The 15,437-nt window shown below is 32.6% G+C and overlaps 1 protein-coding gene across 2 annotated transcripts in view; it reads right to left on the bottom strand.

Moving 5' to 3' along the window:
* arhgap32a (Rho GTPase activating protein 32a) overlaps positions 1–15,437 on the bottom strand; it is a 57,947-nt gene that overhangs the window by 26,788 nt on the left and 15,722 nt on the right. The window contains exon 1 of one of the 2 annotated variants that reach the window (XM_056473832.1): positions 1,795–1,798. The exons of the other annotated variant lie outside the window; for it this stretch is intronic. The gene's annotated coding sequence lies outside the window, so the exon portion shown is untranslated. Of the gene's footprint in view, positions 1–1,794; positions 1,799–15,437 lie in introns of those variants that run through there. 2 annotated transcript variants of the gene reach the window in all.

Here is a 15,437-nt window from a genome sequence, read left to right as displayed (position 1 = left end):
AATTTATGATTAAACCAATAATATACATATCTGCACTGTAATATAAGAACAAATACAAAGGAATATAAGTGCAATAGGATCAGATAGTGTAAAAAACAAATTACTGCACAAACTAAAATAATAATACAGACATGCTAAGTGCATTAGAATCAAAGTTACTATTATAACTAATATTTTACCTTTTTTCTGATGTATTATGTAGTTAAATAAACTAGAAAATAGTCAAATATATAAATAAAATAAACTAATGTTAAATTAAATACATAAAAAATAAAATGAATAAATGCAAAGATACAGTATTTGAATTGCTACATAACATAATCATCTTTTAAGAGAATTTATATCAAATTCACTACTTTTTAAAAAACTAAATCATCAAATTTAGTAGATAATTATACAATAATAAAAAAAATGAAAGCTAGTTTTAAGATGTTACTAGCATCTGGAATAAAAATAACCACCTTACATAAATTCAAAAAATAAAATAAAATAAAGTAAAACATTAAATAAACAAAACATAACTAATAAATAAATAAATAATGTTAAATTAAATACATAAAAAATAAAATAAGTAAATGCAAATATACAGTATTTGAATTGCTACATAACAATTATCTTTTAAGAAAATTTATATCAAATTCACTACTTTTTAAAAAACTAAATAGTCACATTTGGTGGATAATTATATAATAATAAACAAAAATTTAAGCTAGTTTTAAGATGTTACTAGAATCAGGAATAAAAATAACCACCTTACATAATTTCAAAAAATAAAATAAAACAAAACACATTAAATAAACAAAACAAAACTTAACAAATATATAAATAAACTAATGTTAAATTAAATACATTAAAAATAAAATGAATAAATGCAAAGATACAGTATTTGAATTGCTACATAACATAATTATCTTTTAAGAGAATTTATCTAAAATTCACTACTTTTTAAAAAACTAAATCATCAAATTTAGTAGATAATTACATAATAATAAAAAAATGAAAGCTAGTTTTAAGATGTTACTAGCATCTGGAATAAAAATAACCACCTTACATAATTTCAAAAAAAAAAAAAAATAAAATAAAATAAACAAAACATAACTAATATATTAATAAATAATGTTAAATTAAATAAATTAAAAATAAAATAAGTAAATGCAAATATACAGTATTTAAACTGCTACATAACAATCATCTTTTAAGAGAATTTATATCAAATTCACTAACTTTTAAAAAACTAAATAGTCACATTTAGTGCATAATTATATAATAATAAAAAAAATGAAAGCTAGTTTTAAGATGTTACTAGAATCAGGAATAAAAATAACCACCTTACATAATTAAAAAAAATAAAATAAAAAACATTAAATAAACAAAACAAAACTTAACAAATATATAAATAAAATAAACTAATGTTAAATTAAATACATAAAAAATAAAATGAATAAATGCAAAGATACAGTATTTGAATTGCTACATAACATAATAATTTTAAGAGAATTTATATCAAATTCACTACTTTTTTAAAAACTAAATCATCAAATTTAGTAGATAATTACATAATAATAATAATAATAAATTAAAGCTAGTTTCAAGATGTTACTAGCATCTGGAATAAAAATAACCACCTTACATAATTTCTAAGGTACAGCAACTGCAGAACATCACACACAATATAGCATGCATGCATGCATGTGTGTTCCAACAGTAAAACGCATGACACAGCAGGCAAGGATTTCCATTTCCTCACACTAATTATAATTATCCCTCAGATAAGGAAGCAGGATGGATACTCACTGATATGTCGTCTGTCTTGTCTTATCTGCATGCTCAGGCCCATTCTGACAGATGCAATAGTTCCCCACACCTGAGCCTTTCCTTCTCCAGTCTCTCTGCTGCTGCACGCAGACGCAGTAACCCGTCTCTCACACGCACACACACCGCAAGCCCCCCGGATCATTCAAAACAAACGCCCCGATTTACAGCACAATGAAAACCAGCGGAGCACTGCAGTGAAAAACACAGCCCTTCTCCATCTTCATCTCCTGCAGTAGAGCGGTGTGCATGATGCTTTGTCTAATTACAACTGAGCAAGAGGACAAATATAGAAACAGAGCCCCCACTCCACCTTCTAAGCCCCTCCCTGCGCTGGATGATGGTCCTCCCACTGAATCCATGCAGAACGAGCAGCTTTCAGACACTGATCTCAGAACAACACAGATGAATCGGTCTCTTTTTACGACAGCAGGTTTTGAAATGGGTTTGCTTTGGGACCTCTTTAACAAAGTAAAATAATATAATGTTAAATATGTATTATTATCATTATTATTATTATTATTATTATTATTATTATCATTATTATTATTGTTATTATTATTATTATTACTACGTAAAGGTTAGTTAAAAAATAATTCAATGATATTAGACTGCAAAAATGGTTTGGAGAACAGAATCTCCTTTTCATCTCCGTTTCATGAATTATATAAATCTATAACCTATTCTAATAAGGTTTTCAAAATCCCACTTAGTGCAAGGTCGGATTTAACCAGTAAGCAAGGTAAGCAGCCGCTTACAGCCCCAGGAAATTTGGGGGTCCTTAATAAACATCTAGAAGTATAATTATATCTATAAATTGCATATGTAACATTGTTTTCTCTCAAAGTTGAGGGTCTAATAAATAAAAATGTATCATAATTATTATGTCTGCACAAATTTGTCCCTAACCACCAATAATGAAGCAGTTCAGCAGTCAAATCAGACAAAGATTTAGATTTAAAAACGAAACAATTGATTTATTTTTTGTGTTTTTTGGGGTATTTTTTTAAATGAAAACTGAGCTATATAAGAAAAAGTCAGCAAAATAAACAAACAAATAATTAAATGGTGTATATTAGGACTTGGGCCCCATGGCTGGAATTGATGGAAAGGCCCCCAAATCACTAAATCCACCCCTGACCAAATGGTACTTCACAGCAGATTTGTAATAAAATAAAATAAAATAAAATAAAATAAAATAAAATAAAATAAAATAAAATAAAATAAAATAAAATAAAATAAAATAAAATAAAATAAAATAAAATAAAATAAAATAAAATAAAATAAAATAAAATAAAATAAAATAAAATAAAATAAAATAAAATAAAATAAAATTTAAAAAATAAAAATAAAATAAAATAAATCAAAATAAAATAAAAAATAAAAATAAAAAATAAAATAAAATAAAAATCATTTTTACACACAATGCAAAAGATAGCAATGGGAAGCATTCATTGTTGTGGTACATCAATATTATCACACTAATTATATTTACAGTTGTAATATTAGGGGAGTAACTGTAAACAGTGAGGGTTTTTCGGTCCAGCACATGTGTACCAAATAAACAGTGTTGTTTTTGGCGCTACAGGTGTGGAACATAATTTTAAATATTAGTATATCTTCCTTTTAATAAATCAAAATGTATTCTTAATTCTCTAAATTTATATTATCGTCATTACATAGTGCACCTCCCATCCAAATAATTGCAAGATTTTTTTTTCCACTTGAAAGTTAAATATAGAAAATTTCTACAAAAATATAATCTATAAATATAAAAAGACCATATGTTGTCCTTTTTAAAAATATATATATAATTTATAACATCATATAACAGCTACAATTTGTTCAGTAATCCTCTATAATTTTATCATGCAATTTTTGGTTTGCATCACCCAAAAAACATCCCATCATTGTCTGTATATAACCAAACTTAAATGAGAACTAAAACTGTTAACTGGATCCATCTTAATCAGACTGAACTCACTTAAACACATATTGTAATTATAATTTTGTACATTAGAACATCTGAGGAGTCATCAACATGTTTAAATATTTTTTCCAGAAGAGAATATTATTTTGACATCTTTATAAAAGTATATTACTACTGGACACTGTATAAGTTAGCACTGAAACAAATCTATACAAATCTGATGGCTGTGTTAAAACTAAACCAAAAACTAAACCTTGGAAACTTCCTCTGGTAAAAAAAAAAAATCCAACTGAATCTATGAAAACAATCCCTGTGCAACAATCAACTCAAAACTTCTTCAAATACTGCATAAAAGACATTAGTGCATTTAAGTTTGCAACAGCAGGTGTTATTTGCAGCTCTGATGAAATTGGGCAAAAAAACACCAAAGGTCAACAACCACACTGGGGCTAAACTGATTGTTTATGTCACTCAACCAGTGGATTAAAATTCCACTTGTGTAATAAATTGCAGCACAAGCTTTTATGGACAGAGGTAGCATAATCCACGAGGAAATTCCTCAAGTTACATAAAAACTAGAAAGAGTAACCCAGTGATCAAGAGTTGATCCTTCTCCATGTGGAGCCAGAGCTCATCTACAGTGCCATCAATTACACAAGGCCTGACAGCCATTCAATCGCGTGTCATGCATCTTCTCCTGAAAAGCAGTGCAAGGTTTATTGCGTGTCTTTGAGATGAGCCCAAAGTCTTGGAGATCAGAATTTAATCAGGCTTCTCTTCAGGCAAAAATATAATAAATCATAATCCAGTGCTGACCCATTTCATAATGGAGATCCTGGATCTGGATAAATCAAAACATATTCTGAGGTTTTCAGTAAACTGTACAAAATCACAAGTATTGTAGTATTGCACTGCAGATTTTTAGAACATCTATAATAGATAAAAATAAATAAATAAATAAATAGTAATAATAATAATAATAATAATAATAATAATAATAATAATAATAATAATATATATATATATATATATATATATATATATATATATATATATATATATATATATATATATATATATATAGAGAGAGAGAGAAATTTAATATAATAATAGTAATATACAGTTGAAGTCATAATTATTAGCCCCCCTTTGAATTTTTTTTTTCTTTTTTTAACTATTCCCCAAATGATGTTTAACAGAGCAAGGAAATTTTCTCAGTATGTCGGATTATATTTTTTCTTCTGGCGAAAGTCTTATTTGTTTTATTTCGGCAAGAATAAAAGCAGTTTTTAATTTTTTAAAAATCAATTTAAGGTCAAAATTATTAGCCCCTATAAGCTTTATATTTTTCGATAGTCGACAGAACAAACCATCGTTACGTTATACAATAACTTGCCTAATTACCCTAACCTGTATATATGTATATGTGTGTGTGTATGTGTGTGTACACAACCCCGTGAATTATTAGCTTCCCTGTTTATTTTTTTCCCCAATTTCTGTTTGACGGAGAGAAGATTTTTTTTAACACATTTCTAAACATAATAGTTTTAATAACTCATTTCTAATAACTGATTTATTTTATCTTTGCCATGATGACAGTAAATTATATTTTACTAGCTATTTTTCAAGACACTTCCATACAGTTTAAAGTGACATTTAAAGGCTTACCTAGGTTAATTAGGTTAACTAGGCAGGTTAAGGTAATTAGGTAAGGTATTGTATAGCGATGGTTTGTTTTGTAGACTATGGAAAAAATATATAACTTAAAGGGGCTAATAATTTTGACCTTAAAATGTTTTTTAAAAAATTTAAAACTGCTTTTATTCTAGCTGAAATAAAACAAGACTTTCTTCAGAAGAAAAAAATATTATCAGACATACTGTAAAAATTCCCTTGCTCTGTTAAACATAATTTGGGAAATATTTGAAAAAAATGTTTTTTGTTTTTTTATGTACATATACACTTTCAATTAGTTTTTTTTTTTTTTAGATAATTCATAATCAATACATATCAGTTTACTGCACCTTTTAAACAACAAAAGTCAATGTTCACGACTTTTAATGAAAAACGAGGAACCATTAATCTTACTGTCTGCCAAATTTAAAACAGGTTTAGAGATATTCACCTGTAAATATTTTACCTGTAGTGCCTATTTTTACTCTGAGGGTAAAAATTAGTCTTTTCTGAGGGTCCTCAAAATGCATTTGTGAAATTTCAGCTCAAAATTCCCTACAGACCATTTATTATACTGTATAATATTAATAATTCCTTACATTTTTATAGCGCTTTTCCGGGCACGAAAAGCATTTTCCACATTTTTGGGAGGAATCTCCTCATCCACCACCAGTGTGCAGCATCCACATGGATGATGCGACGGCAGCCATATTGCGCCAGACCGCACACCACACACTAGCTGATTCGAGGAGAGAACTTTGAATGTCCACAGAGAGTCAGGACCTCAGACGCATTAGGACCCGCACAGACCACAGGTTGAGCGCCCCCTGCTGGTCTTACTAACACCACTTCCAACAGCTTGCTTAGCTTCAGTGGGCGGTCATGTGATAGTTGCAGAGAGCTAGCTGACCCTCTAAGTGTATTTAAAATCTCTCCACTAGCAATCATAGGTGTGGATACATCTGTACCAGCTCAGCTACTCTACTCTCCTATTCACGTGTATTCACAAATCACGTGGCTAGCTTGTTGTTCTTCTGTCTGACTTCCATGGATATATGATACAAATCAACTGCACATCAAAGGAGGTGCAGTTCCAGAACACACCCTCTGATTGTACATCTGCCACAGATCAATGGTAACTCAAAGGTGTTTCGAAGCCAACACAAACTTACTCAGAAAGTTTGCGTTGGTGAGTGGTTTGAAATTGCAGAAAATTATCTTTGTTTTTTTTTGTATTTATCTTTTTCATTCTTTCTTCAATTTCGTTTGAAGCATATTAGAGCCTTATAAAACAAAATAAAGACACAGTGTGTCATTTTTTTTCACCACTAGAGGGTGCATATTCACAACAAACAATGATAATGCATCAGGGTCCCATTTCAGAAAGGAGGTTAAGTGAAAACTCAGAGTATTTTAACCCTGAAATGAGAGAAACTCTGGGTTTTCTATTTCAAAATGGCAGGTTTGTCAAACTTGAGAAAGCAGGGTAAGGGCGTACTCACACAATGTACAGTTTCCTTGAACCAGGCCAAAGCACGCTTGTCCCTCCTCCTGTCTCCCCTGACGGCCCCCACTCACTTTACATTCGCACTCACTTTACATTAGTTTCTGTCGGTCTCCTCCCCTTTTTTTAAAAGACGAAGCGGAATTTCTCGCCTCAGCCTTACGTTTCCACCCACCTATTTTAATGCTCATTTTGGATATGTACATAAAAAAAAATAAAATAAAAAAAATAAAATAAAAAAATAAAAAAATCGGTAGATGGAAACGTCATGATGCACATAACTTTTGAAAATAGGCATAAAAAACATGCACATAACTGAGTAGGATAAACTTTTCATTCAATAAGAAAAGATGCGCATCAACTACGATGGAATTCACGGAATAAAACATCTTAAATGTTGTTTTTGTCATTCTAAAACCTTAACTGTTTTAATATTAGTGTTATCATATTATTAATTACCTCCAGAGCATCTGGAGCGTGTCAAGAGTGTCTGTTCTCTGCATCTCATTGCTTCAAACGCCACCAGACATTCATTGTGTGTCGTCAATAAAGAAAAGATTGACGCAGCTTCTTCTACCGCAGTAAATTCTGTTTTTACAGTTGATATTTGGCGCCAGTTAATCAGGAAGTGATGATTTTGTTGTCTTTGATTCGTTGGATGGAAACAGTGTTTTATTCGCACGTCTTTTATGTGATTGTCCAGTTTTGCGCATCAATTTAATTAGCATTTTTGGATGGAAACATAGCTATTGCCTACATTTCAGTCACACAAAAACAAAGTCACGCACGAGAATAGCTTGTCTTTTTTAATGAATAATTAGCTTAAATTTACTGATCTTCGACAGGGACATGTACTGTAACTAGATTAATGGGATTATTACTCGTTCTAAAAACAATTTTTTAGTTCTGTTTAAATTCTAAATGTCATATCAACCTCTACCACTTGATCAATAAAAAAGGCAGACACACAGGTGCACTTTTATATCTACTAAAAACTCAATTTTAGAAATTTTATTTTAAACTGATCAACGTGTGTAAAAGTGGGAACTCTAAATTAAACTTTTCCACTGAACATTAAGTTAAGGTTATATGCATTCTTGTTTTGTCAGATTTGTTGTAGAAACTATGCAGTAGCCTATTTTATGTAATTTAAAGCAATTACATCTGAGATAGCTTCAAAATTATGGCCAATTCCCCACTTTTTCAAGTGAAAAGTTAATAAACGTCACACATTACATTACTTTTTTGTATTATACTTAAATATTTAAATACATCAAATGTAAACTTGCGCATTAACTTGAGCAGCTATGTTTTCCCACGCTAACTATCTCTGTTTCACTGATACAGTGGTGCTGCTTTTTTAAATATATGGTCATATTTGTTATAACTCTGCATGAGCACATCAAGTTTAGGTAGAGAAAGAAATGCTGATCTCTTTTTCCAGATGTTGCCATGATGACTCGTAATATCTGCGTTCCATTGATAATGCCTTTTTATAGTCGCGGTGTGTGCGCTTAACTCTGAGTTAGTCTACTCAGACTTGAATGACCTAACTCGGATAAGCTATTTTGAAACCGAATGTTTTGAATCTCTCTGTAAGTCAACTCAGAGTTCAAGTTTAAACTCAGAGTTGGTTGAACCTCCTTACTGAAACAGGCCCCAGGTCTAAAGAACTCAAAACTTATTATCAAAGGTTAGAATGAAGCAGAGTTAGGCTGACAGCCCTCAAAGCAAACCGAGAGCACTGGAGCAATTGCTGATGAGTGACAATTGCTGATGTGTGTTGCATAATAAAAGCAGTGAAGAAGAAACAGTGCTGTATATTGTACTAAATACATGTTGTGGTTCTGTTATAATGCTGCTCTGAGCAGTCTAATAAAACACACAACATCTTAAACACATTAAAGCATCTTTGGTGTTTCCTTGTTTTCAGTAAAACAAAACTAGAAATCAAGGCTGTATCACATCACAGGACACGATCCGCCACTATAAATGTATTACCTGCTTGAATTTGAAAGATTTTTCAGTTTAATCATCTGAAGGTTATGCAGCTATAATGCAAGACTCGTTCAACCTATAATAATAATTCTCTTTATTCCTTACACTAGATCTAATAGTACAAAAGACAGACAAAACAATACAAAAATCACACAATATACATTAAAGGGCACCTAGGTTACCCCTTTTTTTCAGATTTAATATGAGTCTTTTGCGTCTCCAGAATGTGTCTGTAAAGTTTCAGCTCAAAACACCCATCAGATTTTTATGATACCTTTTATTAAATTCTAATTTATACATTTTTGCACCAGGAGGCTGTTTTGGTGTACTGCTCCTTTAAGGCTAGTCCTCCCCGCCCACCGTTTCTACGTGCCTTTCTGCGTGCCTTAATCTCCTCCCTCGGCAGATTCAGACAACAGACAGACATTAAGGAAGCAGATCTGACGTAGCGTTTGTGATAAATAATACAGTAAGAACGACACGCACACACACACAGACACACACACATAGACACCACACGCACACACACACTGAACAGACCTTTTATTCCCGGTTGCTTTGCGCTCGTCCTCTCTTGTTGATATGATTATACACGTGACTACTGGGACATGTGAATACGCGCAGCTGTCAATCAATTCGGTGGGCGGGGGTACCGCACTCCTACGTCAAGTTGTGGTCGGTCTGAAAACCGCTCCAATTGGTCCACCGCTTTTATGTTGTTAAATTGAAAAGAAAGGGCTGCGTGTGTTTATATCACCCCAATATGACGGTCTATACACCATACATGCACATATGTCTGTCCAAACAGCTTGAAAAGTAGATTTTTCACCATAGGTGCCCTTTAAAAAAAAGACCGTTATGCCAATATTTCATTAAAGGTGACTGAAAATGCAGACTAAGTCTAGGATTTATCAATAACTTCAAAATGCTATTCTGAGAATTCTCCAACTGACAGATAAACTTGAAGATCAAATTTCCCATCTAAAGGAAAAAATGATCCAACTCTTACATTACAAAATAATTCACTTGCACTACACCGTCTATGTTTTTTTAAGAAGAATCCTCAAACAATCATTGTATGCAACCTGCAGCTAATGGAGACTCTCTTTTTTTAAATTATACCACAGGGGAGCTGTGTATAACGAACTGCAGTAAGTTCTAAAGAGGTTTACCTTAACCTGCCCCGAACAGAAATAAAACTCACCAGCATATTTGCTTCAACATATAACTTTCGATGTTCCCTGTACATATCATCATCATCACTCATGTCTTCAGTAATGACATGCCCTAAATATTTAACAGTTTAACATTTAAAACTTGCTCTGCCAAATGAAAATCTGGAGAAATCGAATCTCTATGTTCTTTGGTTCTACAAGTCATATAAACACTCTTTTTTAAATTATATTGCATATAATATCTCTGCCTAATCTGCACAAACATTAAAGAGCCCCTCTTATGGGTTTTTGAAAATGACCTTCCATGCAGTGTGTAACACAGCTCTAAGTGAATGAAGACATCCAGCTGAGGTTTAAATCTAAAAGTGCACCTTGTATAAAACTTTTGATTCTTTAGCGAAATACTTGACTCAAGAGCTGAATAAACAAACCGAGTTGGGTTTGGATCTATTGTTTGATTGCATCGACGTCGATATGGTACATCACCAAATATGTACTTTCAGTTCCCGTAAAATGTGCATGCACTTTCCCTCCACACACTAGCGGAGGATCACAGCACTGATCATGACACAAAGATGACGATCACTGACAGATGGAGATTTGGTTGTGGGGAATAAAGGGTTAAAGTTCATTTTCACAACAATACCACAGTATAGCCAACCTAGAGCTGTGTATGTTCCTGTCATTTTTCTGATTTTTTAATACAATAGCCTATGCCACAACGCGGGATTCGTCTGCCGTTTGCTATTGAAGGAGAAGCAGAGACTATGGGACTTTGTCAGACTTTGACAAGGACTTTGTCAGTAACTTTTACAGTTCAAATGGACCAGTTTCTTCTTCCTCCAGATCATAACATGTAAGTGTAATTAAAATTGTTGCCTCGCTTTTTGTAGTTTGCAAAATATGCATTTAATTGGGTGTTATAAGTTGTAATCGCCCCGCACGGCTTGTAATCACGTATCTATTATAGATCAATGTTTGTACTGTATTTCTCAGGTTAAACCTTTATGGGCTATTCACATATCCAAAACCACGTTAAAAATGTGATGCGTGCTTCTTCCTTTACCGATTTAAATGCGTTTTCTGAACTGGAGATCCTCTGCTGTTTGCCTTTGCTATGGCCACTATCAGCTGTTCCTCACATGCGGCGTAGTCAATTTTCAAAATAGTTCAACTTTTGCCACCGTGTGGATTAATACTGAATGTGTGCCATTGTTATTACTTTGGGTTAGGTTTAAGAGTAGAGTATATGCTGGTGTTAACTGCATTGCTTTATTGCATTCCTGCAGTGGGCTCTGTAGCTACTGTAGCTGTGGTAGGCATTTCTTTGTCTTGTGCTGAACCCAGTCGACCAATCGCAATAGACTTGGTCATCGGTCCAATCAGCCCAGATTAGCTTCGCGCTAAGGTGGGGTTTGGGAACAAATGAATCGCTGAACGATTCATATGGGAGTCGCTGGGGTAATTAGGTAAAAATAAATGCAGATTATAAGACAATGAAAGTGTTTTGTTGACCTTACACGCATATCAGCATGTTGTTGGAGACCCCCAAAACCAAAATATGACCTTTTTTTAATGCAAAATAGGGGCTCTTTAAGCAGCTGCTGAAAACCAGCGCTACTTGGGGAAAAGATAACTAAATCATCAGCATACATGTAATGATTTATTATAGCATCAACAAGCACACAGCCAGCCCAACAAATCACTTAATTCCTCAGACAACTTGTTCATGTAAACATTAAAAAGAGCATGTGAAAGTAAACCGCCTTGTCATACTCTATTACATACTTTAAATGTATCAGATAAAGCATTGCCCCACTTGATCCACATACTATAAATGGTTGCTGACAGCAAAACTGCTATTCTAACTAATATTTTACTAATAAAGTGTGATGTTGAGACCCTATTCTTGAAATCAGCACCACAAAATTACTAAGAAAAAAAAGTATTGGACATCATTCATCAAATATATAACAGGGCGGTGTTTTTTGCCTTGTGAATTAACCTCGGAGAGAAGAAGTATCAATATTTCTCACACAGGTCAGCAGCACTGTTTGTGCATCTCGCTGAATCCGGCAGGTTTGTGTCTGCTTTAATGAAATGGTGTTGAGTGAAGGCCCACCCCTCTGTCTGGGACGATTTATAACGGAAAACACAGAGAATTAATCAATGTCCCAACCAGCTGCTCATATAGAGACGGCTGTGACTGTTCTCAGATCAGTGAAAGCTCATCACAGCATCACAGACTTTGGCCCAGATCTTCCTCCATCTCCATCTCTCGCTGCACTAGCAGGGAGGAGGCAGGGATCCTGAAAGCTCCTCTGTAAACCTGAGCTGAGGAATGTGGAGCATTCGCACCGCCTCTGGGAATATGCAGCAAAGCTCTACATGAACACGCCACAGAATGGATGTTAACTCTACACCCTATTCTACTGTATGACAAAAGGCTACACACAATGTCATTCTACAGCAGTCTAAACAGGATTTGAATACTTAAACTACAAATAAAAGCGTGAATGCCATTGTATTGGAGACTATGAAATATAAAAGCAGAGCCAGCTGATAAAAACACTGTTTTTGGCCACCGTGTTTCGTTTAGGACAGTCATTTAGGTTTTAAATATAACAAACCTCTCATAATTATATAGACACATTACTAAAACAAAATAAGAGTTTGCTGTATGAGGTGTAATATTGGAGCAATAGCAGTGTAGTGTATGACCTGAGGGCAAAACATGAATCTTTCTAACATTTCATCTCTCATAAACATCACAGCCAAAGACATTTTAGTGTCTGCATCAAATAACATTACAAAAATTATTATAGATATTATTTTTAAAAGGTAAAGTATTCACTTCAATCTTACATACTAATTTAGTTAAAATTAGATCAAATTATCAGGTTAAATTGTTATATATACATATATACGGTTTAAGTCAGAATTATTAACCCTCCTGAACTATTAGCCCCCTGTATATTTTTTCCCCAATTTCTTTTTAATGGAAAGATTTTCAACACATTTCTAAACATAGGATTTTGTTCTGTAGGTTTGTTGTTTAGCTATAATATTGTGAATCATGGATTTTGAGTATGCAATGATACAAATATTGTAATGAAAATGTATTTTTTATGTTTTGGACAGTTGGAATTTCATTTGATTACTGTAGACATGAATAAGTGTATGATGATAATTAATGTTATTTTCCTGTGAAAAAAATGTTTTTAAAAATGAAGGTAAATATTGCTTGTGTGGTTAATTATAGTATATTGAAATGAAAATGAGATAAAAGGGTGGAGTGAGAGGATTGTGTCACACACTGAGGAAGGCATTGTGCCGAAACGTCTGTGTTTTGCATGACCTGAAGAATGTAAAATAAAAATTATGCAAAGTAATTATTTATTGAGTGCGAATCATGACCTACTAAATAATATTACTGACAAGATTAATGCACCAAAAAAGTTTTTAAAAAAACACGAGTGCGCAGTGCAAACTTCATTACTCAATGTGTTCTGTAGACAATCGAAGAAATAAAAATATTGGTTAGGGGTGCTAATAATATTTACCTTAAAATGTTTTTTAAATAATTAAAAATTGCCTTTATTCTAGCCGAAATAAAACAAACAAGAGCAGTGCTTCACACACATATAGACTTTACTTGGGCAGGCTGCCCAGGTATATTAACTGCCGCCCAAGTATACTTAGTGCCACTTTTTTTTTTTCTTTTTTACTATTATTATCATCATCATCCTTTTATACTAGTTTGTAGCCGCCTAATATAACCAAACATCCATGATCGATTTATTAGTGGAAAATCTTCTCTCCTTTGCCCGTTTCATTCTGTGTGCCAATACTTCCACAGTCTCACGTGCTCTGCAGACCAACAGAGATGCGCACTTTTAGACACTTTTTGGACAAATTTATCTGGCCCGTGTTTCTAAATCTCCTAAAATGTCCGGGATTTGGTTTTTGCTTTCTAAAGCTGCGATTAATCGTATTAGTTTTTGTATTACCTTTTTACTTAAGCCTACTTTCGCATGGCTTTGCAGCTGATTCTGCACACACAGTCGCGAGAGCGAGAAAAACATTAAATAATTCACTCTTGAATCTAAATGATTAAGAAAAACTTTACTATATACTCTGAGAAGATGAAATGACTGGTCTAAACTGGCTGCAAAATATATGTACAGCATTAGTTAATCAACGCATTTGCCTTATTTAAATAATCTACACGTTTTAATTTTGTAATTATTATAAATTTATAGAGATGTTGTCTGTTTTACTCTCTAACTGTCATTTATTTCTCATTTGCTGTATATTTTATTAATTTGGTGATGCCATTAGGCTATATTACATAGGCTATTCTATTTACATATATAAAATGCTTTGGCACTCATGTTTGCTTTGAACTTGAAGGAAAAGCAGATTTTACCTGTCAATGGGCGAACATGGCGTCTGAATAGTATAAAAGTAAGAGAAATAGCAGATTTCTTCTTTTATTTCAACTTTTTTTTTTTTTACTTTAACCCATTTTAACCTGTTTTGTTTGTCACATTTAGTTAACTATTTATGTTATGTGGGTAAATGGTAAGTTTCAATCCAGCTACCACTGCAAGTATATTTCAAACCTATGGGAAGCACTGAAGAGTTTATCCAGATGAATAAAATATTATAGAACATGCTGTGAAAAATTGATCTATTAAACATTATCTGGGAAATATTTGACTCATAATTTTGACTTCAACTGCATATAGCAGGGTTTCTGCAGGATTCATCAAGTCAAATTTAGGACTTTTTAAGACCCTTTTAAGATCGCTAAGAATTAAATTTTAGACTTATGCAGGGTTGAGATTTTTTCTAGCAATATCATGAGGAATCATGCAATTGTTTTTAGGTGTTATTTCCTGATTAGGGAATTTAATTTGAAGAAATTGCTGTTAAAAAAACTTAAATATAAAAAAGGTTTTATTGAGATGTACTGTTGGTGATTGGATGGATGTCGGCCTAACTGAGTTGTTTGTTAGAGCAAGTTTACTTGGACAAAGCAAAATTAAAACCTACTTAAAATTATTTAAGGCCTACAACCCAATATTTCAGTGAATTTAAGACTTTTTAAGGCCTAAAATTTTGTTTTTAAAATTGAAGACATTTTTTAAGACCCAGCGAACACCCTGATATAGACACAGATTTACTTAGAAAGGTATATTAATGGGTGCCCTCTGCAAATCATAATAATAATGTATGATTGTGATACATAGCAAATGTAAAATTCCTGCCCATAAATCCATGTACAGTCTTTTAGTTTATTTCTTTTGTCCTCATTAGAAAAAGTTTATTTAGCATCCAT

This window comes from Danio aesculapii, chromosome 15 (genome assembly GCF_903798145.1).
Source record: "Danio aesculapii chromosome 15, fDanAes4.1, whole genome shotgun sequence".
Lineage (NCBI taxonomy): Eukaryota > Metazoa > Chordata > Actinopteri > Cypriniformes > Danionidae > Danio > Danio aesculapii.
Note: the sequence above shows the minus strand (reverse complement) of the source record. Positions and strands in the feature narration are given on the sequence as shown.